This window comes from Amblyraja radiata, chromosome 2, assembly GCF_010909765.2.
Source record: "Amblyraja radiata isolate CabotCenter1 chromosome 2, sAmbRad1.1.pri, whole genome shotgun sequence".
Classification (NCBI taxonomy): Eukaryota; Metazoa; Chordata; class Chondrichthyes; order Rajiformes; family Rajidae; genus Amblyraja; species Amblyraja radiata.
Window position 1 is genome coordinate 93926224 of NC_045957.1, and position 24951 is coordinate 93951174.

Sequence of the window (24951 nt, forward strand, 5' to 3'; positions counted from 1 at the left end):
TCTGGCCTGAGGTTGGTGGAAGCAATTTCAGGTGGAAAAATTAGTTGTCGGCCGATGTCCGCCAGCATCCTCCAGTCACGGGCCCTGCATAGGTTTCCTTCTTCTGATCTGGTGGAAGGATGTTTAGATGTTTTCTGTCCTTCTCGGACAAAGGTTGTTGCCCTTGGGGGGGGGGGGGGGGGGGGTTGCTTGCTCTCGGAGGCAAGGAGTTGGTCGCACACCGCCTGTTCTCAAGGGCTGATGCCAGGCTTTTTAGTACCTGATTATGCCGCCACGTGTATCTCCCTTGCGTGAGGCTGGTCTTGCAGCCTACCATGATGTGTTTGAGGGTCGCTGGAGTTGGGCAGAGGGCACAGGTTGGATCCTTGCCGTACCACTGATGGAGGTTCTTTGGTGATGGAAGCACGTCATAAGTCGCTCTGATGATGAAGCTGATCTTGCTTGCTTCCATTTCCCATAGTTCTTTCCAGCTGATCTTCCTCCGCTCCACACATTCCCACTGCATCCATTGCCCCTGTTTGGCAAGAGAGACCGCCTTTGCACTTCTTGCGGCCTCCTCCTGTCGCCGCACCTCCTCGACCAACAATGTCCTCCGCTCTGATGTTGTGTCCTTTCGCCAAATTGGTTTACTTGTCGTAAGGCCAAAGCCTCCTCTTCCCTGCTGGACTTGCCCCACGATGTCTTTGTGCCTCAGGGCTGATGAAGCTTGCTGTACTGCATCAGATGGTGTCCACTTCCGGCCAGTCACTAGGCGCGGCGCAACAGCACTGATGGTCTTGTCTCTAGAGTCCCTCAGTGTCATCTGGAGTCTTACTTTAGAACACTTGTATTCCTCTGTTAGACTAGTGAGAGGTAGTTCCAGGACCCCTTTGCCATATAGGCCGATGTTAGTTAGACATCGTGGGACCCCGAGCCATTTCTTCGCGCATGAAGTTATGGTTCGCTCCATCTTCTCCACAGTTGTTATTGGGGCTTCATAAACGGTCAGTGGCCACATTGTCCGAGGAAGGAGTCCAAACTGTAGGCACCAGAGCTTCAGTTTCCCAGGCAGTAGGGTCTGATTGATGTTTTCCAGGCCGTTGACAATTTCTTGCCTTAGTTGTTGCACCTGCTCTTTGTCCTTGAGACTTGCGTTGTACCATCTGCCCAGGCTTTTAACTGGCTGCTCAGACGCTGTTGGTATTGGGTCGTCACCGATGCAGAACCTTGTGTCTCTAAGCACCCCCTTGACTATGGTGATGCTTCGAGATTTACTTGGTTTGATTTACATTCGGGCCCACTTGATGTTCTCCTGCAGCTTTCCAAGTAGCCGCTTGGTGCATGCTGCAGTAGTGGTTAGTGTTGTCATGTCGTCCATGTATGCCCTGATGGGTGGCAGACGGAGCCCAGCCCTGGTTCGTTCACCGCCCACTACCCATTTTGAGGCCCTGATGATGACTTCCATGGCCATTGTAAAGGCCAAGGGTGAGACTGTGCAGCCTGCCATGATGCCTACTTCCAAGCGCTGCCATGTTGTACTGAAGTCAGCTGTTGTGAAGCACAGCTGCAGGTCTTGGAAATAGCTCTTGACCAGTGTGGTGATGAGCTCTGGTACATGGAAAAAGGCAAAAGATTCCCAAAGGAGTTCATGGGGAACTGAAACAAATGCATTGGCCAGATCGAGGAAAATCACATGTAGGTCTCTCTTCTCCTTCTTAGCTGCTTGGATCTGGTGCCAGATCATGCTTGTATGCTCCAAGCAGCCCGAAAATCCTGGAATTCCTGCTTTCTGTACAGATGTATCAATGTACTTGTTTGTTACCAGATAGGTGGACAGCCTTTGTGATACAATGCTGAAAAAGATTTTTCCCTCGACGTTGAGGGATTGCTGATGTCTGACGCATCCTTTTCTTTAGGTATTAGCACGTCGCCGGCCCTTCGCCATGCCTTAGGTATTGTTTGCTTCTTCCACACCACCCTCATGAGCTTCCATAGATGAGCTACACATCCGGTGCGTTCTTGTAGAGCTTGTATGGTACTCCGTTTGGCCCCGGAGCTGATGCTGCTCTTGCTCGCCGGACAGTGTTCTCTACCTCTTTCCATCTCGGAGGGCTGGTGTCCAGGTTGAATTCAGGTGGTTGAATAGGCAGGATGTCATGTGGGATGACTAACTGCTCATGCCTTTTCGTGTCTTGGTGGGCCTTTTCCAGGTGTTCCTCCAATCCCGTTTTGATGTTTTCAAAGGTCCACTTTTTTCCTTTGCGAAGAGGTCTTTGATGAAAGGGTCTTTGTAGAACCGTGTTCTTGTGTGTTCTTTCTTCTTGCGAAGTTTCCTCAAGTTCTCTGCTTTTCGCAAGGTTGCCAATCGGCTCTTGATGTCCTCTTGGAGTAGCATGAGACCTTCTCTCTCTGCGTCAGTTGCTTTTTTCCATTGCTTTTTCAACTGTCTCCTCTCTCTGATTAGCCTCACGATCTCCTGCTGCCTCCTGGACTTGATTGGTGTTGGTAATTTCTTTCCACCTCTCCCTTTACTCACCCCAAACCGTTCTTCTCCATAGCTGTAGATTGTGTTGCCCATCCTTTCAAGCTTTTCCACTGCTGTGCCCGCTTGTTGCTCCAAGATATGTATAAGGTCACTGATGACCGTCTCCCACTCTTTCTTTTCAACAGCTTTGGGCCATTTCACTCCAGGTTTGTGCCCTTTGATCTTTCCCTCCAATGGAGGCCTTTGTAGTTGTTGCGTGGGCTCCTCCACCGACTTTTCTGTGCTTGTATCACCCTCTTCAGTGACATGGGTGCTGATGCTCTGCGAACTTTGGTTTGAGTCCCGTCGCTGTGCTTCACTCGACTGATTTGACTGGTTGCTTCGTAAGAAGTACTGGTCAATGCGAGGCCCATGTCTCTGCTCTCTCAAGCACTTTTTCTTCCCTTGGTGGATCTTCAAGCCCTTCACTGATGTTATTTTCTCCCAACCACAAATGCACACCTGAAGTTTGTGTCCCGCAGCTGTTGTGGATGTCTCATGTGCCATGCTCTCCTTGTCCGTAGTCGTTTCCGTTCCTGGGTCTGTAACCGTGTTATCAATCGGTGAGCCATCTTGCGCCCCCGCTCTCGCAGGCTCTAGGGGTATTTTCTTTAGTTTACTTTTAGTAGCATTTAGCGGGTGTCTCCAACTAACTGAAACAGCGTTGGGGACTGCTATCATGGGTAGCTAGCCCATGACGGCCCCAGTGGGGTCTGTTCCCTCCTGTCAGCTGTCTCTCCAAGCTGTCACGTGGACTTTCCCATGTTGTCAGCTGTCCTTTCACAGCAGTCACTGGACGAGTCCAGATTATCAGAATCAAATACACAGGACAAGATATAAATTGACATCCATTTAGCCATAAATGGAAAGCAATCTCAGTGAATTGTATGTGTATTGATACCATAGCATCATTCTTCTTCTTCTTCTTATCGAGTCCACACACAAGATTAGAAGTTGTTCAGCCAGAGCTGAACACACTTCTCGGCATCTGCACAATGGTGTCTGTCTTGCGCTTCTTGTGATAGCATCATTAAAATGCTTTATTAAACATGGGATTACTATATATCAAAGAAGGCAATGAACAATTTATATTGCATTTTTCACAGATTAGGAATAGTAATACTTTATTGTCACAGTGAGATTCTTTGCTTGCATACACAATGTATACAAATAGCGGCCACCTACGGCGCTGGCAAAGTTACAAAGCATGCCGGCTCCTCCTTTTGTTCCCCCACACCGGATTCCCATTGTCCTTTCCCCCTCCCCATTGTCCACTGTTCTCCCCCCTCCAGCGCCAGGTCCTCCATTGTTCTTTCCCTCCTCCCTCACGGTACCTCAACCGTGAGGATTAGCCACAATTACAAATGAATCTTTGATGCTCAAAGCATAATTGTGTTTGTGAGAAATATTCTGAATTGCACTTTACAGTGCCACCATGTGGAAGCATTTGTAGACAACTTTGTAAACAATGGATGTTCTTGGACTAACACACATTTGGAGACACAACAATGTATTTTAAAATTCATTGATGGGGTTTGACCATTGCAATTGCTCTGGAGAAAACCTCAGTTTTCTGGATCTACTACAAATGCACCGACTCCCACAGTTACCTGGATTACATTTCTTCCCACCCCTCCTCTCGCAAAGATGCTATGCACTTTCAATTCCTCCGTCACCACTGCATCTGCTGTCAAGATCATGTTTTCCATACAAGGACATTTGCGATGTCCTCATTATTTAGTTGATGTGGTTCCCCCCCTTCTGTCATAGATGCTTCCCCACTCGTTTCTCCTCTGCGTCCCAATTGCTCCCCCTCCCCCCAGATGTGACAAGGACAGAGTTCCCCTGGTCTTCAACTATCACCCCACCGTCCTCTGTATCCAACACATTTCCGACATCTACAAAGTGATTTCACCACCGGTCACATCTTCCCATCTCCACCCCATTTTGCCTTCCGCTGAGACCGTTCCCTCTGCAACTCTTTGGTTCACCATTTCCCTTCCCACCCAAACCACCCGCTCCCCAGGTACTTTCCCCTGCAACCGCAGGAGATGAAACACCTGTCCTTATATACTCCTTCCTCTATTCCGTTCCGGGACCTGGACAGTCTCTCCAGGTGAGACAGAGGTTCACATGTACCTCCTTCAACCAAATCTATTGAATCCAGAGTGTTCCTGATGTGGCCTCCTGTACATTGGTATGACCAAGCATAGACTCAGCGACTGTTTCGCAGAATACATATGCTCGATCCACCAAGGCCTACTGGATCTCCTGGTTGCTAACCATTTTAACTCCCCTTTCCCATTCCCTTACTGATCTTTCCATGCTGGGCCTCCTCCATTGGCATAGTGAGGCCACACACAAATTGGAGGAACAACACCTCATATTTTTCTTGGGAAGCTTACAACCCACTAGTATAAATGTTGAATTCTCTAATTTTAGCTAACTTCTAAAAACACTTCCCTCCCCCTTCTACTCGCCCTCTCTGTGTAAATCGGGTAAATATCTGGTCTCTTACCCATGGTACAAATATGTAAAGCTAGGGCATTGGTTTAAGGTATGTGAGAAGAGGTATGAAGGAGATCTGTGGCATACATTTTTCACATAAAGAGTAGTTGGTATCTGGAATGAGCTACCAGAGGAGGTAATGGAAGCAAGATCAGCAACAACACATAAGAGGAATCGGGATAGGCACTTGAATAATCAAGGATTATTGAATGAATGCAGGCATCTGGGATTTTAAGGCATAACATGGACATGGTGGGCCAAATGCCCTGTTTCTAAATTGTACAGCTGTATAGAAATCTCTTCTGAATCTTCTAAACTCTCATGAACACATAACTAGACTGGACAATCGTTCCTCATGCAGCAAAGCTGCCACTTCTTTAACTCCTCTAATTAATTGCTCCACTACCTAAATGGTAAGTACATCTTTGTAAGGAGATCAGAACTTCACAATATTGTAGGTGCTGGTTCGCCAAAACACAATTCAACACAAATAAAACTCTTTATACCTATACTCAAGTATTCATGAAAACCACGCATGAGGGAAAGGTTACGCTTCCCATGGATATAAAAAAAGTTAGTTACCACCGATGCCTTCTTCTTTGTCCCCCATACACTCATATTAAAAAGCCTTATGATGTTCTAAAAGCATTAACACCATTAATAACTGCAAATAATTCTGATTGATCAGCTGAAAATGTTTTTCCTTCCATAAGGCGATGTTGACTCAGCTCAATCTAATTTTTTTTTCAAGATGCTCTGTTTTAGCATCTCATGTTGCTACTTAAATGAGAAAGACAAGTGCACCCATTATCTTCCAATGTCAGGCATTTATCTTTTGCTTTAAATTGAAGTTCTCAGTGGTTTGCATGGCTTTAGACTTTACAGTATTTATGTTTTTCCCTGGCTTATAGAAACAAATGATATTTGTAGGCCTGTTGAATATAAATCACCTATGATTCCACAATCTCCCTTTATGTAAAATCTCTAATATCCCAAGATGGTAATCAGAAGTCTCCAACACATATAAAAAGGGCACCAACAACTCAAAGAGGTAGGATTTTAAGAAATTTGTGAGGAAAATAAGTTGTGAGAGAGATTTGAGGAAGCCATCTGAACTTAGCAACTTATATACATATCAGATCTCCCTCAACCTTCGACACTCCAGAGAAAATAATCCAAGTTCATCCAACCTCTCCTTGTAGCAAATACCATCTAATCCTGGCAGCATTCTAGTAAACCTGTTCTACACCATCTCCAAAGCCTCTCCATCCTTCAAGTAATGACTCGATCAGAACAGCCCATTATTATCCAAATGTGACGTAACATGACTTCCTGTCTCTTAGAAACATAGAAACATGGAAAATAGGTGCAGGAGTAGGCCATTCGGCCCTTTGAGCTAGCACCACCATTCAATATAATCATTGGTGATCATCTAAAATCAGTACCCCATTCCTGCTTTCTCCCCATATCCCTTGATTCCGTTATATATAACTCTCTTGAATACATCAGATAGTGGGCAACACAGGGGCCCCAATGTTCACGTTCTCATTGCCTCATCCATTGAAGACAAACATGTAATTTGTCTTCTTTACCGCTCTATCTACTTGTCACTTTCAGGGAGCTGTGGAGCAGGACCACAAGATCTCTCTGTACATCAATACTGTTAAGGCTCTTGTCATTAACTATATATATTCCCGTTATATTAAAGACCTCACACTTGTTTGGATTAAACTCCATCTGCTATTTCTCCACCCATATCTGTAACTGATCTAAAATTTACTTTATCCTTTGACAGTCGACTTACTGTCTACAACTCCACCAGTTGGTTTCATCTGTAAACTTACTAACCAATCCATCCACATTTACGTTCAAGTCGTCCACATGTATCACAAACAACAGAGGTCCTAGCAAGGATCTCTGTGGAACATCATTGACCACAGACCTCCAGTCAGTATAACACCTTTCCACTATTACTCTCTGTAAATATAGAGGAAGAAGATTGAACTTTTTTGCCTTCGATCACAGTGAGGAATGTGGGGAATCTGCTGTGGTGGATGTTTATGTTAACTTTTATGTAGTTGTGTGTCTTGTTGATTTTTTTTCCGTATGGCTGTATGGTAATTCTCATATCATTGTACCTTAGTACATGTGACAATAAAAGACATTTGAAACCTTTGAAACCGTAAATGGTAAAATCAGAGGGCATATGTTTAAAGTAAGGGGTAGGATGCTTACATGTGTCCCAGGGAAGAATGTTGGCAGAGAGTGGCTGGAATCAGAAACTCACTGCATGAGGGAGAGCTGAAGGGGGAGACTCACATAATTTAAGAAGTATCTGGATGAACACTTTAATCACCAAGGCATAGAAGGCTAAAGGTCAAGTTCTAGAAAATAGGATTTACTGTATATAGTCGGATACCTGATGGTTGACATGGTGGGCTGAAGGGCCTGTTTCTGCGCTATTTGATGCCTTTTCTAAGACAAAATGTGCAGAATACTATGTTTAAGTGTTAAATTAATTTCTAGCAATACCTGATAAAAAAAAATGTTTGATTGCGTGGGACCTACACCATTTCTCGGAGTCAGATGAGTAACCACATGAAATCACCAACTTTCTGTGACCACATTGCTCCTGAGGTCTCCACCTGGAATCAGTCATGGGTTTAAAAGCTTCCACCTGAATATTGCTTTCTAAAGCGTGACTTTAATTATCAGCAGGAGTCATCACACTGACAGCTTTCTACTTTATATTCTGTCTTGCAATTAGTACTCGTGAGCAGAATGAAAACATCACACAACAACATTCCTGGGGTAAACTTTGTAACTTTCCATTCCTGGCACAGAGTTTGAGCATCTATTATGAATGCAAGATCTTGCAGGCCACTTTTTCGCCTGTTGGTTGCCTTTGGAAACACTGTGCTGGGAATGTTGAATTTAGATCTTGTTTTCTCAGTGCCATGAAGACCGTGTCTTTTTTATTCTGCATTTATCTCAGGATGCCAAGTTTTATTGAACTGAAAATCAAATTCCTGAGGTTTACCCATAGCTTCCAATTGTATATTTAGATAGATTATCATAAGCTAATTAAAATAGTGTCATTGAAACTGCTGCTTGTGCCGAACCTGTCAAGTCAGAAGTTAAATTGAACACAGCACAATAAATTCTATTACAGCTCACATGCTGGATAATGTGAATCAAAACATATACAAACCTCTTGAAAAATCATTTCAAATGACCAGCTATCATTCCAGCCTCCCTTAATATCTTTATTCATTGTTGAGATGAATACTTTGGGTTACCTACCGCAAGAATAAGCAGTGGTGAAATGAGTCCTAAGCTTGTATAATTTTATCAGATACCATAAGAAGTAATTTCAACAAAGAAATTACACTTCCAAGAATGCAGAGGAGATCATATTGTGAACACTGAACACAATACATTAGGTCAGAAGGAGTGCGAATGAATTGTTGCTACACTTGGGAAACCTGTTTGGGTTCCTGGATGGTGGAAAACGAGAGGTAGAAAAACATTGGCGAGACCAAATGTAGACTGGGCATATGTTTCACTGAACTCCTTTGCTGCAGGCCTACCTGATCAGGCCTACCTGATCTGCCGGTTGCCAAACAATTTAATTCCCCTTCCCATTTCAACATTGATCTTTCTGTCCTGGGCCTCCTCCATTGGCAGAGTGAGGCCGAATGCAAATTGGAACAACAGCACCTCATATTTCGCTTGGGCAGCTTACACCCCAGTGATATGAATATTGATTTCTCTAACTTTAAGTAATCCTTGCATCCCCTCTCTCTGTCTCTCCCCCACCCAGGTTGTTGTACTACTTTAAAAGTCATCTTGTTGAGTCTCATTGTCTGTAACTCGTTTTCATCTGGCCTACAGCTAACAATGGTGTTTCCTTTACCATCATAACCTTTTTGCATTTCTTTCATTCATTTGTTCTATATCTCTCTATAATCAACGTCTTCCCTTTTACCAAAGATAGACACAAAAAACTGGAATAACTCGGTGGTCAGACAGCATCTCTGGAGAAAAGGAATTGGTGACGTTTCAGTTCGAGACCCTTCTTCAGACCCTTTCCCCTGACTCTTAGTCTGAAGAAGGGTCTCGAACTGAAACGTCACCAATTCCTTTTCTCCAGAGATGCTGTCTGACCACCGAGTTATTCCAGTCTTTTGTGTCTATATTCGGTAAAAGTACATTGTCCTATAGTTGTATCGAAAAATGACATAAGATGGGGAGTGATCGGTAGTGATAGAAGAGTGGACCAGACTGTTGCAAAGGAAGCAATCCCTTTGGAAAACTGAGAGGGGAATAGAAGGTAATATGTATCTGGATATGTATCTGGAGTTGGAATTGCTGACATTGTGAAGCATGATCTGGTGAATATGGAGGCTTGTGGGGTGGAAGGGAAGGTGAACTCTGTTCTTGCTCTGTCCGAGAGGAGAAAGGGTGAGAGCAGAGGGATGAAAAATAGATGAGATGAGGTCAATGGCGCTGTGGATACTACAGTTAGGGTCATAGAGTCTTACAGCGTGGAAACAGGCCCTTCGGCCCAACCTGCCCGCACCGGCCAACATGTTCCAGCTACAATAGTCTTACCTGCCTGATTTATATTGGTTCTTCATTGGCTTCACAAAAGTGGCATCTTATTCCAAACCTCTCTGGCCTAGAAACATGGATGCCTGGCACTTCGCCTCTGTGTGCTTGACTTCATTTCTGCATCAGGTTTTCTTGTGATAATGTCACCTACAATATTGCAGAGTGACCATACTTGTGTGCTTCTGAGACAAATCACCCATGCTTCCTTTCAGAATAACCCCTTACCTTCTTCTCTTGCTTTTGTTAAGTAGCAAAGAGTGGTGGGTATACGGAACGAGCTGTCAGAGGAGATAGTTGAGGCAAGTTAGTTAACAAAGATCCCAGCTATCAATTTGGCAATTCCAGCAAGCTCATGGGCAAAATTCTTTAAATCTAAATGTGCAGAAGTCACAAGCTTCTCCACTTATGAGTCATCGTACAAATGTCCAATTCTAAATAATCTGCCCCAACGGTAATCTCAAGCGCCAATAGAAAAGTAGAATATTGATTTCTGTCGCTTGAGGTTGATAAATCATAATTTCTATCTCACTGAAGGGCTACTTGATGTACAATATCTGAAATTAAAGATTGCATCAGTATGGAGAAATTCTGGGCGCATTAGACCAAAATCTGAACCAGGATATTATCGCATATAGATTAAATACCTTGACGAAATATTAAACACCTTTTACTTTGCTTTCAATCAGCTTCATTACAAAGGATGTATAAAATTAAAATATTCCAAAGACAAAGATGTTCAATGATTTTCATATTGGTTTAGTTTAGTTTAGTTTAGTTTAGTTTGGTTTAGAGATACAGCACTGAAACAGGCCCTATGGCCCTCCGAGTCCATGCCGACCAGTGATCCCCGCACATTAACCCTCTCCTACACACACGAGGGACAATTTTACACATACACCAAGCCAATTAACCCACATACCTCTACGTCTTTGGAGCGTGGGAGAAAACCGAAGATCTCGGAGAAAACCCACTCGGTCACAGGGAGAACGTACAAATTACGTCGGGATCGAACCCAGGTCTCCGGCCCAGCAACTCTACCGCTGCGCCACCGTTACTGAATTTAATCCATGATTGGTATCCATATAAAATTATATTCTTGCCAGTAATTTAGGACCCTGAATGAAAATTCAAACAATAGCATCATTCCTAGTTAATGCAGTGTTTTTGTGTACCATACTTGAGAACACACTTGGGCAAATACATGGAAGGTCAGAAAACTGGAAGCTTCACAAGGACATCTAACTAACTGTCTATTACTGTATTATACAATTGTTTAGCCTATCATATTTAGAAACATAGAAAATAGATGCAGGAGTAGGCCATTCGGCCCTTCGAGCCACCACCGCCATTCATTGTGATCATAGAAACATAGAAATTAGGTGCAGGAGTAGGTCATTCGGCCCTTCGATATGATCATGGCTGATCATCCAACTCAGTATCCCATCCCTGCCTTCTCTCCATACCCCCTGATCCCTTTAGCCACAAGGGCCACATCTAACTCCCTCTTAAATATAGACAATGAACTGGCCTCAACTACCTTCTGTGGCAGAGAATTCCACAGATCCACCACTCTCATGGATGATCATCCACTATCAATAACCCGTGCCTGCCTTCTCTACATATCCCTTGAATAAATGTAATAAGCAAACCTTTTTCATTATTGTTTGAACTACAATGCAAAGGTTAAGTTATTTTAGATAATTCATCAACATGTTAAAGGCAGATTTTAGATTTTTGTAAAGTTGTGTAAGTTACTATGCTATAACAATAAATACAAATCACCTGTATCTATCTTTAGACTTTAGACATACAGAGTGAAAGCAGGCCCTTCTGCCCATCCCATCACAGGGTACAGACTATCGATTGACGTTTACTACAAACTTACTGGCTCCCACAGTTATCTTGACGACACTTCCTCGCACCCTGCCTCTTGCAAAACTCTAATTTCCCCCGTCCCTGCCGCATCTGCTCCCAAGATGCTTCTGAGATCATTTATTTATTTAGCAGGGTTTTCCCCCTTTGTCTTAGATGGATCCCTCACCCATGTCCCCTCGGTGTCCCGTGGTTCTGCTCTCGCTCCCCCTACCCCCAGATGGAACATGGATAGAGTTGCCCTGGTCCTTACCATTTGTTTCTGTTCCACATCTGTGGAAAGAGATACAGTTAATATTTCTGGTCAAAGACCCTACAAAGACGGTGGTCACGAAGGCGCAACTGTAGAGTTGCTGCCTTACTGCGAATGCAGCGCCGGAAACCCGGGTTCGATCCTGACTACGGGTGCTGTCTGTACGGAGTTTGTACGTTCTCCCCGTGATCTGCATGGGTTTTCTCCGAGATCTTCGGTTTCCTCCCACACTCCAAAGACGTACAGGTTTGTATGTTAATTGGCTTGGTAAATGTAAAAATTGTCCCTTGTGGGTGTAGGATAGTGTTAATGTGCGGGGATTGTTGAGCGGTGTGGATCCGGTGGGCCTGTATCTCTAAACTAAACTAAACTAAACTGAATCAGTTTATATATTTGAGATTTAAATAAAAATTTGGAATCTATTGTCCCTTTAATCATTTAAGAAATCCTAGCTTTCCTTTACTAAGAATAATATTCCAGGTATTTTGAATTCTTTAAAAGGAACAAAGAAGTTACATATATTTATTTAATTCATTTTAACTTCAGTAAAGAAAGCTGGTGTTTCCAATTATATATTGCTTTATTGCTCCCAGAAAATCTTAAAGAAAGAATAATTGATATTGGAGTCGTTTTGAGGTGCTCTATCTATTTCTATGTTGGCATAGGAATTAAATGGATGTTAGTTTTACACAGCAGTGCATTGAAAATATCAATTTTTAAGATTGAGTAGATTGTGAGCTCTGAGCAAATTCATTGAATTTTTGAAAAATAATAAAATAAATGATTGTATCCTAAGAATGTATTGACAGTCCTGAAGTGAAGAGCTATTTAAAACATGACACTGTTCATTTGCACATGTCCAATACTAATTACTTTTTCTGCTCTTGTTGCGTTGGTTTCGTTTTTTAGTTTAGAGATACAACGCGGAAATGAAAATGGCCCTTCGGCCCACCGAGTCTGCACTGACCAGCAATCCCCACACATTAATACTACCCTACGCACACTAAGGACAATTTTTTACATTTACACCAAACCTATTAACCTACAAACCTGTACGTCTTTGGAGTGTGGGAGGAAACCGAAGATCTCGGAAAAAACCCACGCAGGTCACCGGGAGAACGTACAAATTCCACACAGATAGCACCCGTAGTCAGGATAGAACCTAGGTCTCTCGTGCTGTAAGGCATTAGTTCCACCGCTACGTTACTCTGCCGCCCTGCATCCAATGATCTGCAGCCATTCCGTGGGGCATGATTGCCAGCCCTGTGACAAGGAGTTGAGATAGTGGAATGGGCTGCACCTGAGCTGGGCTCATATTATCTTACTACATAGAAGTAGGCCATTTGGTCTCTGCTACCACTCAGAGTAACTTCTTCTATCCCATTTCCCCACTCACTTCCCGCTAACCAATTCTTCCACGCATGTCCCTTAACACTTGGAGTGATTTACACCAACTATTTACTGTAACACCTGTCCCCTTCCAACTATATACCAATACCACACTTTTGTCTCCTTTTCATATCCAGCTTTTGTCTGCCCATCAAACTTCCCTCACCTGTATCTACCTATCATTTTCCAACTTTGACCGAACCCCACCTCTTTTCCAGATTTCTCCCTCCTACTACAATCAGCCTGAAGAAAGGTCCTGACCTGAAACGTGGCCTACCCATTTCCTCCATGAATGCTGCCTGAACTGCTGAGTTACTCCAGCACTTTGTAACTTGGGAAGAAAGCCAGAGCATCCAAGGGTGGGCAACCTCTGCAGTCACAAGAAGAAATTGTAAATTAAGCACAAACAGCACCGAAGGTTAGGACAGAATCGGTATTGCTGAAGTTGTGAAACATTTGTCTACCTGCAGTCCCCGTGACACCCACTGGGAGATGAGTGCTGTAGAGGGGATAATTAGAGTCATAAATAAGGTTTTAAATTAATAAACTGACGAGAAGGGAACTATTAGAAATTGCAGAAAAGTATCACGAAAGGTTTCAGGACGCATTAAAGAAAGGAAGAGAAAATGGGAAATGATTGGATACAGTGATGTAACATGGCAGTAGCACTAATAAAAGCCCTAATAAATATAATGGAACAAATTAAGAATTTAGGCTGTATCAGCAGAGCATGATATTCAAATGTGTGAATGAAAAATAACTTGCAGAGAATCCAGTTATTTTAGGAAGCATAAAGGAAGCATAGAGGAAGCATAGAGGCAGCATAGAGGAAGCATAGAGGAAGCATAGAGGCAGCATAGAGGCAGCATAGAGGCAGCATAGAGGCAGCGTGGAGGCAGCCTGGAGGCAGCGTGGAGGCAGCGTGGAGACAGCATAGAGGCAGCATAGAGGAAGCATAGAGGCAGCATAGAGACAGCATAGAGGCAACATAGAGGAAGCATAGAGGCAGCATAGAGGCAGCATGGAGGCAGCATAGAGGCAGCATAGAGGCAGCATAGAGGCAACATAGAGGCAGCATAGAGACATGCCTTACATGGGTAACAGGATTGTTAATAAAATATTGTAGAGGTGAATATTTACACATTTTGACTAATGTCATTGACTCTTTGGAGTATATGTCAGATTTACAAATCAATTTTTAGCTAAAAATCAATAGTGTGTCCATTAGGAACATTGCCTCTGCCCGTAGGATACAATGTATCAAAATTAGTTTTTCTATTAAACAAAATGTAACCACAAAATGTTTGAGGAACAACTGTTGCAATGAAGGAGGGTGGATGGAATGGTTGTTACGGGCTAAAGCTCGTAGAATAAAAATGATGTAACTAGTAATAAACTGTACATAAAATCCACATGAATTGCTTTAAAACACATACAATAATATACGATATATATCCAAAAATTAAGCAGATTTGCAGGATAAATAATAAAGATTAAATATTAATTATAATAATTATGGAGGATTTCACCAACTTGGCACAAATGTATGGTCAAAAATAAATAAAAAGATGGGATCGTTTTGAGAATAAATTAGCAAGAAATTAAAAAAGAAAAGAAAAGCTTCAATAACTATATAAAAAGGGAAGTGGTGCCTAATTTGAATGTTCCTCTGGCTTTACTTTGATTTTTAATTTATTTGGGAAATGTATGCTTCAATATGTCAATTTTACAATGCTGATGGGATATTAATGTTTGCAACAATTGACAAAGCTGAAAGGGGCAATGTTCAGATTTCAACAAAGTTCCTCTTTGGGCTGCATTATGTTTGCTAGCATTATTTGAATCCGAGTGAGATTCAAGGTGGGAACATATTCACATGTTCACATAATAGGGATTAGGACGAGTCTTGATCGCTTGGCTGGATAGGATGTCGTTAAGGAAAAAAACATGTGCAACTTCTTGTTTCTATGTAGCTGTGGATAGTCAGTGCAAAATATTTATCAGAGGAGGGAACCTGGGAATTACTGAATACTGAAGTGGAACTCTGTAGCAATGGCTGGCAATGGTATTGTAGTAGATGTTATAAATGTCGATTTCGAAAGGTTTGTAAAAGTGATAAAGTCTGCAGTCCTGCCATTAATTATAGTTTGAATTTTGGAACAGCGCTATTGGCCAGGACTTACCTGCATTTATTTCAACGGCTAATTTCTGACCTGTATAAAGGCAGGTGCCAGGAAGCCATAAGTTAGTTTGTGTATGAGAGGGGTTCACCGACAGGCTGAGTCACGATCTGCGCCGCGGACGGAGGCAGAGAGAGAGAGAGAGAGAGAGAGACATGTGCTGCTGTAAAACGGACCCCGCGCATACCAAGACAATATTGTTTTTGTTCTCTCTTGCCAATAAAACTGATGTGTAATTAAATAGACGAGTGAGCCTTTTTCTGTTCTACTAGTCTGATCCTTGAACCTGTTCCTTTGTAACATTTGGGGTAGTCAGCAGGATCTGATGAACAGAATAGAAAATGTTTGGTAAAAAGAAATAGCAGGCCAAGCACCCCCGCAACGACCTGCTGCCCTCAGTGCAGGGGGGGGGGGGGGGGGGGGGGGAAGCAGGTCGTGCTGCAGGCGAGACCAAGAATTTCGAGTCTTCAAGCAACTCAAATGCTTTTAACAGGTCACTAGGGAGAAGTTTATTGTTGTAAATTTCACCAGAATGGATCAACACTGGCATCTGCAGGATTTGATCGACTCATATAATTTTGGAATATATATGGCGACTGCGATAATTATGCTACATTGGAAGTTCGCAGTGGAGCAGTGATGGAATTGCATTATAACACAGAGGGCAGCAGGCTTTTTCCAACATCAACAGACAAAACTGTAGCAGTGTGGGACAGTGAAACTGGTGAGAGAATCAAGAGACTTAAAGGCCACACATCCTTTAAAGGAAACACAATTCATGTTAACCATCCTGACGGGGACCACAGTTAGTCTGTGCAGGAAGCAACGACGAAACAGTGAAGCTATGGGACATTCGGAGAAGGCTGCAATCCATACGTTTGAAAACACGTACCAAGTACTGGCAGCAACGTTTGATGACACAAGCGATCAGATTATCTTTGGTGGTATTGATGACGCCATTAAGGTTTCAGACCTCCGACAAAACAAGTTTAATTGTACCATGAATGGTCATACAGACTCGGCGACTGGTTTGTGCCTGAGTTGGGTAAAAGAGAACATCACCAACCTCGCTGACCACATCCAGGAAGCCGTAAAGAAGATTCAAAGGGTCGGACAACCGTACCACGACTATAATCCCTCGGGGTAAAATGTTATACGAGAATTTTGCCTGAAGAGTCTGTGACCCATAGTGCTGTGGCCATAGCGCTATGTTTAAAGCCCATAACACTGTCGGGAAGTGCTATATTTAAAGCCCATGGCACTGTGGCTGGTAGCACTATGTTTAAAGCCCATAGCGCTGCAGCCGACAGCTCTTTGTTTAAATTCACACACGCTAAGCTGACAGCGCTCTGTTTAAATCTTCACCCGCCAAACAGGCAGTGTTGTGTGTATTGATTTACGCGCCACTCTGCGGCTGATAGCGCTTTGATTACAAAGTGGGGGGGGGGGAGGGTTGGCTCGAATGCAGTCCGCTGCCATTGGTTATAGTTTGAATTTGGGAACAGCGCTATTGGCCAGGACTTACCTGCGATTATTTCAACAGCTGATTTCTTACCTGCATAATGGCAGGCGCCAGTAAGACATAAGTTGGTTCATGTATGAGAGGGGTTCACTGATGGGCTGAGTTATGATCAGCACCACGGAGAGAGAAAGAGAGAGAGTTGTGCTGCTGTAAAACTGACCCAGCGCATACCAAGGCAAATATTATTTTTGTTCTCTCTCTTGCCAATAAATCTGATGTGTTCATGTATGAGAGGGGTTCACCGATGGGCTGTCACAATCAGCGCTGCAGACGGAGGCAGAGAGAGAGAGAGAGAGAGCGAGAGGTGTTCTGTTGTAAAATGGACCCAGCGCATCCCAAGACAAGTATTGTTTTTGTTCTCTCTTGCCAATAAAACTGATTTGTTACTAAACGGGCAAGTGAGCCTTTTTCTGTTCTACTAATCAGATCCTTGAACCTGTTCTTTTCTAACAGCAAGTAGGGCCAAAACCAAGTGTTGTGTGACTTTATGACGATATGACTCTATTAAGCTCAACACAAAGTTTAAGACATAAAGAATTGAAGGCAAATGCCTGAAAGGGTTGTACTGTATTTAAAAGTAGGGGGAAAAAAGGAGTGATTAATGTAGAAGAGACAAGTCAAGAGTCGGGAATTTATTGTCATGTGTCCCAGATAGGACAATGAAATTCTTGCATTGCTGCAGCACAACAGAATATTGTAGTCATAAATACAGATCAGATCAGTGTGTCCATATACCATAGAATATATATATATACACACATCAATAAACAGATAAAGTGCAATAGGCTGTTATAGTTCAGTGTTTGTTTGAAGTTGTGTTTAATAGTCTGATGGCTTTGGGGACGAATGGTGCAGCATGGGCCAGGTCTTTAAGCTCACCAAGTGTGTGGATCTATCAATGAACTGCCAGGAAAATCTTCCCCACAGCCCAACAATTTTACCTTCCTTCATAAAATTAGTATGGAATCTGTTCCCTTCAAACTTTAGGGCAAAACACTTCAAGTCTAACCTACATTACATAAAACGATTTTCCTCGTGCTGTCTTGATTGTTTTGGCAATGAGTTGTGCCGTCTTGATAATTAACTCAGGTTTCACTCTACTCTGTGCAACCTTTCCTGATTTATATTGAAAATATTTTATTAGCAACTCCAGTTTATCCTTCATCTAAAAAAATCATTCCTGTAAATATCTATTTCATACTCTCTAAGGCAATAGCAATAATCAATCTCAGAATAAATGATATCTGTATGATTTCTGAAAGGCTTTTGCCTCTTTTCTCTCCTTGGTCCTTTCTATCCAGGAGTCACATGGCAGTGTTATTTTCTACTCACCTGAAAGTGCTGCAGGGCAGATTGTGCGCACAGACTTCCCAAAGTTTGCAGCCGCAGCCGTGTTTTATACAAGATCATGAAAACATACGAAATAGAAGCAGTGATAGGGGCGGTTCCCTCCTTGCACCTGCTCAGGTATTCAATGAAATATGGCTGATCTTTTAGCTCGCATCACTATCCTGGACTTTTTAAAAGCAGGGAGATGTTCCCCAATATCCAAGTCTATTGATCGCTATCTGAATATCTCAAAAACTGTGTCTTCAGAATTCTCTTCTATAATGGAATCCAAATACTCCCCCCACCCCCCCTTACCCCCCTTAGCGAAGACATTTCTTTGCATTGCTGCCCTGATAGTCCTGTCCTACACCCTATTTTGAGGTTGCTCTGCTTCTACCCTGCCAAGTCCTGTACGAATTCCCTGTGTTTCAATGAGATCACTTCACAACGGACCTTGATCTACTTAATCATTCCTCATTGGACAAACCCACTATCCCGTGAATAAATATGATGACACACAATACAGTTCCTGCACAAACGTATCAAAAATATATTCTTCCTTTGCTATGGAAACCTGACCAGTGTACAATATTCAGAATATGGTTTCACTAGGGTTCTAGTGAAGCAAAATATCTCGGCTCTCGAACTCAAATCTTCTTACAATCGCACCTAAACTGCCGTTTAGCTTGCTGTGTGTCATATTAACCTTCAGTGATTCACATAGAGAAACCCAGGTCCATCTGGATGTCAAAACCTTTAAAACGCTCATCACTGAAATCCTTAATCGCCCCTTCTGTCTTCAAAAATGTGTACATAAATGTCTATATTCATTTACCTCGCTCGTATAACATGGAAATAGGCGTTCGGTCCAACTTGTTCATGGCAGCCAACATTCCCATCTAAGCTAGACTGATTTGCCTTTTAAATGTTGTTATTGTACCTGCCTCAACTGCATCCTCTGTAGATTATTCCATATACACACCACCCTCAGTGTGAAAAAGTTGCCCTTCATGTATCAGACCTTTCCACTTTCACCTTAAACATATGTACTCTAATTCTTGATTCTTCTATCCCAGGCTTATACCCCTCATGATTTTATACGTTTCTATAAGATCACCCCTCAGCTTCCTGCTCTCCTACCCAACCTCTCATTGTAACTCAGGCCCTTGAGTGCTAGCAATATGATTGTAAATCTTCCCTGCACTCTTTCCAAATTAATGGTACCTTTTTAGTGTACCAAATGCAATACCTCAAGTGCAGCCTCACTATTGTTTTGTGCTACACTTATTAAAAATGTAACCATTCAGCTGCATTGTCTTTCTATGCTAATGACCCATGTATGTCACCTTGCATTTATCTGCGTTACACTTCATCTACCACATGCCCACCCTTCCTATAAACTGTATGTGTCTTCACTGAGTAATTGTATGACATCGGCAAATTTTGTCGTTGTGTCTTGTATGGAGCTCATTGTAGAAAGGTGCCATTCAAGCTGTAGACGGTGAGAAAGGGGTGTTCCACAATGATTAGTGTTGATTGGTATTCATATTTATATTGAGACTTCAGCATCAGAAATGAATAGGTCATTATCTGAGCTACAGCGAACTCCGAGGAAGAATGTGGTTATCAAAGCTTTCAAAGGTCTTTTATTGTCACATGAACTAAGGTACAGTGATATGCGAATTACCATACAGCCATACGGGGAAAAAAAGCAACAAGACACACAACTATATAAAAGTTAACATAAACATCCACCACAGCAGATTCCCCACGTTCCTCACTGTGATGGAAGGCAAATAACTCCAATCTTCTTCCTCATTATTCTCCCGAGGTCGGAGCAGTCGAACCATCCATCGGGGCGATAAAAGCTCCCGCAGCCGGTGGTCGAAGCTCCCACGTCAGGGTGGTCCAAGCCTCTGTGGCTTGGAGTTCCCGAAGTCGATCCCCGGCAAAAGGATTGCGGGCTCCGTGGTGTATAAGTCCCGTGGGCTCTCTGCGGTGGAGCTCTCAAAAGTCGGTCTCCAGCAAAGGCCGCCAACTCCTCGATGTTAGGACGTTAGGAGATACGATACGGGAAAAAATCGCATCTCCGTCGAGGTAAGAGATTAGAAAAAGTTTCCCCCACCCCCCCCCCCCCAAACCACCCACATAAAACAAGCTAAAGAAAACAGAAATGCCAAAGAATTCTAGGATGTTTCCAAGGAAGGCTGTAATGCTGAGGCTTTATAAGGCACTGATCAGATCACATTTGGAGTATTGTGAGCAGTTCTGTGCCCCATAGCTGACAAGGAATGTGCTGGCTTTGGAGATGGTCCAGCAGAGATTTACGAGAATGATCCCAGGAATGATTGGGTTAATGTACGAGGACCATTTGAATGCTATGGGCGTGTACTCATTGGAATTTAGAAGGATGTGGGGGGGAGGATCTCATTGAAACTTACTGAATAATGAAACACTTAGATAGAGTGGATGTGGAGAGGATGTTTCCAGTAGTGGGGGAGTCTAGAACCAGAAGGCACAGCCTCAGAAAACACCTTTAAACTGAAGATGAGGAGGAACTTCTTCAGCCAGAGGGTGGTGAATCTGTAGAATTCATTGCCATAGGTAGCCGGGGAAGCCAAATCATTGGATATATTTAGTGAGGATTTGTAGTTTTTGATTAGCCAGGGAGTCATAGATTACAGAGGGATGGCATGAGAACAGGGCTGAGAAGGAAAAATAGTTCAGCCATGATGGAATAGCAGACTCGATGGGCCATACGACCTAATTCTGCTCCTATACCTTATGATCTTATGAATTTTATGATCTTATGAATTTGGTCAGTCAAACAGCATCTGCGGAAAGAGAAAACAGTTAATGTTTTGGGTCAATGTCCCTTCCTCAGAGCATCATCTAGACCCTTCCTTACTCAGCTGGCATTTGTTGAAAGGTTTGGGCCTTTTTAACAACAAGAGCAGCGTTTCATAATTACCATTATTATTTTTTTTTATTTAATTTTTTTTTAAATTTTGAATTTGAAAATCACTGACTGCCAAGGTGGTATTTAAGCTAATTTGCCAGGTCAAAAATCCAGGTGTCTGATATCAGTTCAGTGGCTACCAAATACATACCAAAAATATATACCAAAATAATACCTCAGAAACCAATGAGGCATAACAAAGATTTAACAAAGATGGAAGTGATAAACTTTGGTAAAAAAAACCTCAAACTTGAGTAACAGAGCAAAGAGATCCACAAATACAAATGGACAAATATTAAAAGCATGGTTAGCAAAACAATGGCACTGAGATTTGATTTCAAGGTGTAAAGATTAAAATAAGAGAAACACAAGGACCTGCTGAGTTACTCCAGCACTCTGTGTTGAAAATAAGTGACATTATATTTAACATAGTGGACCCTAATTAGGCGTATATTAAATCCTATCCACTATTCTGCTCTCCACACCACAAAAGGACAAATAAAAATACTGGCAAACGTGCAAATGAAAGTTCCACAAGAATTGTATCAAAATTGAGTTTGGAGGTTGAACAGATCGCAACTTTTTACTTCAGAAAATTCTTCAGGATGAACGTGAAAAAAAGTTAGACAGTAGTGAAATTTTCTCTATTTGTAAGTCTATCCAAAACTAGAGTCATACATACAAAATTGTCACTGACAATTCAAAAAAGTAAAAATAGATAATGTTATTTATTCAAAAGTATGGGAATCTATACCACAGGAAGTGGTTGAGACAAATAACCTTGATCTTAACCCCGCCCACTCCACCAACACCATCGTCAAGTTTGCGGACGACACGACTGTGGTTGGACGTATCTCAGGAGGAGATGAGACAGCCTACAGGGAGGAAGTCCAAAGACTGGCAGCGTGGTGTTCAGACAACAACCTCATCCTAAACACCACAAAAATAAAGGAAATTATCATAGACTTCCGTAAGAACAGTGCAGCCCCCAAACCCCTATTCATTAATGGGGACTGTGTGGAAAGGGTCTCAGACTTCAGATTCCAGGGCACACAAATTACGGAGGATCTCTCCTGGACTACAAACACCACCACAGCAGTCAAGAAGGCCCAGCAGCGAATCTACTTTCTGAGGATCCTCAAGAAAAACAACCTGGAGGAGAAGCTGCTGGTGTCCTTCTACCGCTGCTCCATCGAGAGTGTGCTGGCGTACTGTATAACCACATGGTATGCCAGCTGCTCTGCAGCGGACAGGAGAGCCCTTCAAAGGGTCATCAACACCGCACAAAAAATCACTGGCTGCCCACTGCCCTCCCTGAAGGACATCTTCAGCTCTCGCTGCCTTGGCAGGGCAGCCAACATCCTGAAGGACCCTTCCCACCCTGGACACAACCTGTTCCACCTGCTGCCCTCTGGCAGACGGTACAGGTCTTTCAAAACTCGCACAAACAGACTCAGAGACAGTTTCTACCCCATAGCCATACGTGAACTTAACAATGCAAAATAAGAAATAACACTCGTATTCAACTGAATGGTTCTACCTCAGCTGCTATTGTTATTTATCTGTAATTTTTTTTAATATGTATATATTTTTACCTTTTCTTATATATTTAAAATTGTTCTTGTGAATCGCACCGTGGGATTGACTTTTAAATTTTGTTGTACCATGTGCAATGACAATAAAGACACTTATTCATTCATTCATGTTTCCAAAATTAGACACATACCTGTACTTGTTGGAAAAGGGAATAGGATGATAAATTGAAAGGCTCATGTGTGCGGGGTGTAGTGAAAAGCTTTTGTTGCATGCTAAGCAGACAGCAGAGACAATACATGATTGTGAGTTTATTTCTCAATAGAACCACAGCATGGGTGTTACAGTTCTGAAAGTGGTGAAACGGAATAATTAAGGAATTGGTTTGAAATGTATTTGAATGTTCTATGCTGTTACTGTTTTATTCTGCAAATGCCTTGCTAAGCAATATGCGTTTGCTTTTGATGTTTCACAAAGCGAGCTGCAGTTTTTGAATGCAGATGTCAATGTGTTTAGTTCTTACTTTATATCAGGCAACCTAATTTATCACGTCATAACTAATTTATGATAGGGGCCTGCAGGTCTGATGCAAACATAATCATAAGAAATTTGAAACAGCATTACAACTCAAGATTTGTGCCTTTGGGGAAAAGGGTAATTGTTTTCTACAGAAAATACAAGTCTTTGAATATACTGCCCTCTACAACCAGTTATGTGGCCTTGATCATAGAACAGAACTATAATTACGAAATAAAGGGGATCTGATGAGGTATGTTATAAACTACAAAACAAAGTGATAAATCTTATCAAATCAGACATCCACCTTTATCAATCGAAGGAAGGTATACTATTGGTCTTAAAGTTGGAATATGGCTAATTTTATTTAAAGTATGTATTGCACATATATTTACTAAATGGATCTTAACCAATGCTATAATGTTCAGATTGAGTCATGTGGACAGCTGTAGGCAGTGAAGAAAACGAATGGTATGTTAGCATTCATAGCAAAAGGATTTGAGTATAGGAGCAGGGAGGTTCTACTGCAGTTGTACAGGGTCTTGGTGAGACCACACCTGGAGTATTGCGTACAGTTTTGGTCTCCTAATCTGAGGAAGGACATTCTTGCCTTAGAGGGAGTACAGAGAAGGTTCACCAGACTGATTCCTGGGATGTCAGGACTTTCATATGAAGAAAGACTGGATAGACTCGGCTTGTACTCGCTAGAATTTAGAAGATTGAGGGGGGATCTTATAGAAACTTACAAAATTCTTAAGGGGTTGGACAGGCTAGATGCAGGAAGATTGTTCCCGATGTTGGGGAAGTCCAGAACAAGGGGTCACAGTTTAAGGATAAAGGGGAAATCTTTTAGGACCGAGATGAGAAAAACATTTTTCACACAGAGAGTGGTGAATCTCTGGAATTCTCTGCCACAGAAGGTAGTTGAGGCCAGTTCATTAGCTATATTTAAGATAGAGTTAGATGTGGCCCTTGTGGCTAAAGGGATCAGGGGGTATGGAGAGAAGGCAGGTACAGGATACTGAGTTGGATGATCAGCCATGATCATATTGAAGGGCCTATTGGCCTACTCCTGCACCTATTTTCTATGTTTCTATGTAAGGATGCAGGCTCTTGGAGACAGTCGTGAATGGCGTGAATCACAGTGTGATTCAGTCGTGAATCACAGTGAATGGAGAGACAGTCGTGAATCACAGGGAATGGTGGTGCTGGCTCGAAGGGCCGAAGGGCCTTCTCCTGCACCTATTGTCTATTGTCTATTGTCCATTGGCATCTTATTTTAGTTTAGTTTAGAGAGTTTATCAGAAGGCTTGGACAAGTATATGGATAGGAAACATTTGGAGGGATATGGGCCAGGCACAGGCAAGTGTGAGTAGCTCAGTTAGGCAAGTTGGTCTGCAAGGATGAGTTGGGTTGAAGGGCCTGTTCCCTTGTTATATCGCTGTATGGCTCATCTTGTATTACTTTCCTGCTTGTCCTCTCCCTTTTATATGCATACTTCAACTTATCCATCTCGACTGCATCTGATTTTGAATGCCTACTTAAGCTGGTCCCTTCTTCTTGCACAAGAATTTTCAGACTTTAGAGTATTTCCTCTTCCCTTCCCTTTTGCCTATTTTGATGGAACTCCAACCCAAAACCTCCACTTCACATCTCAATTTTCATGGCCCTATAAAAATAATTAGCATGTATTTATTTTTTTCTAAAACTTTAAAAATGTGATATTTTAAGATAATTTTAAACCAAACTCGTCTTTTAAAATTTTAATCAATG

At 42.4% G+C, this 24951-nt stretch overlaps 1 protein-coding gene and 1 pseudogene across 2 annotated transcripts in view; both read left to right on the top strand.

Annotated features, from left to right (window-relative positions):
* The window catches only part of tpk1 (thiamin pyrophosphokinase 1), a 354474-nt gene that overhangs the window by 238836 nt on the left and 90687 nt on the right, over nt 1–24951 (top strand). The window lies entirely within an intron of this gene.
* On the top strand, nt 15785–16466 carry LOC116970540 (annotated as a pseudogene).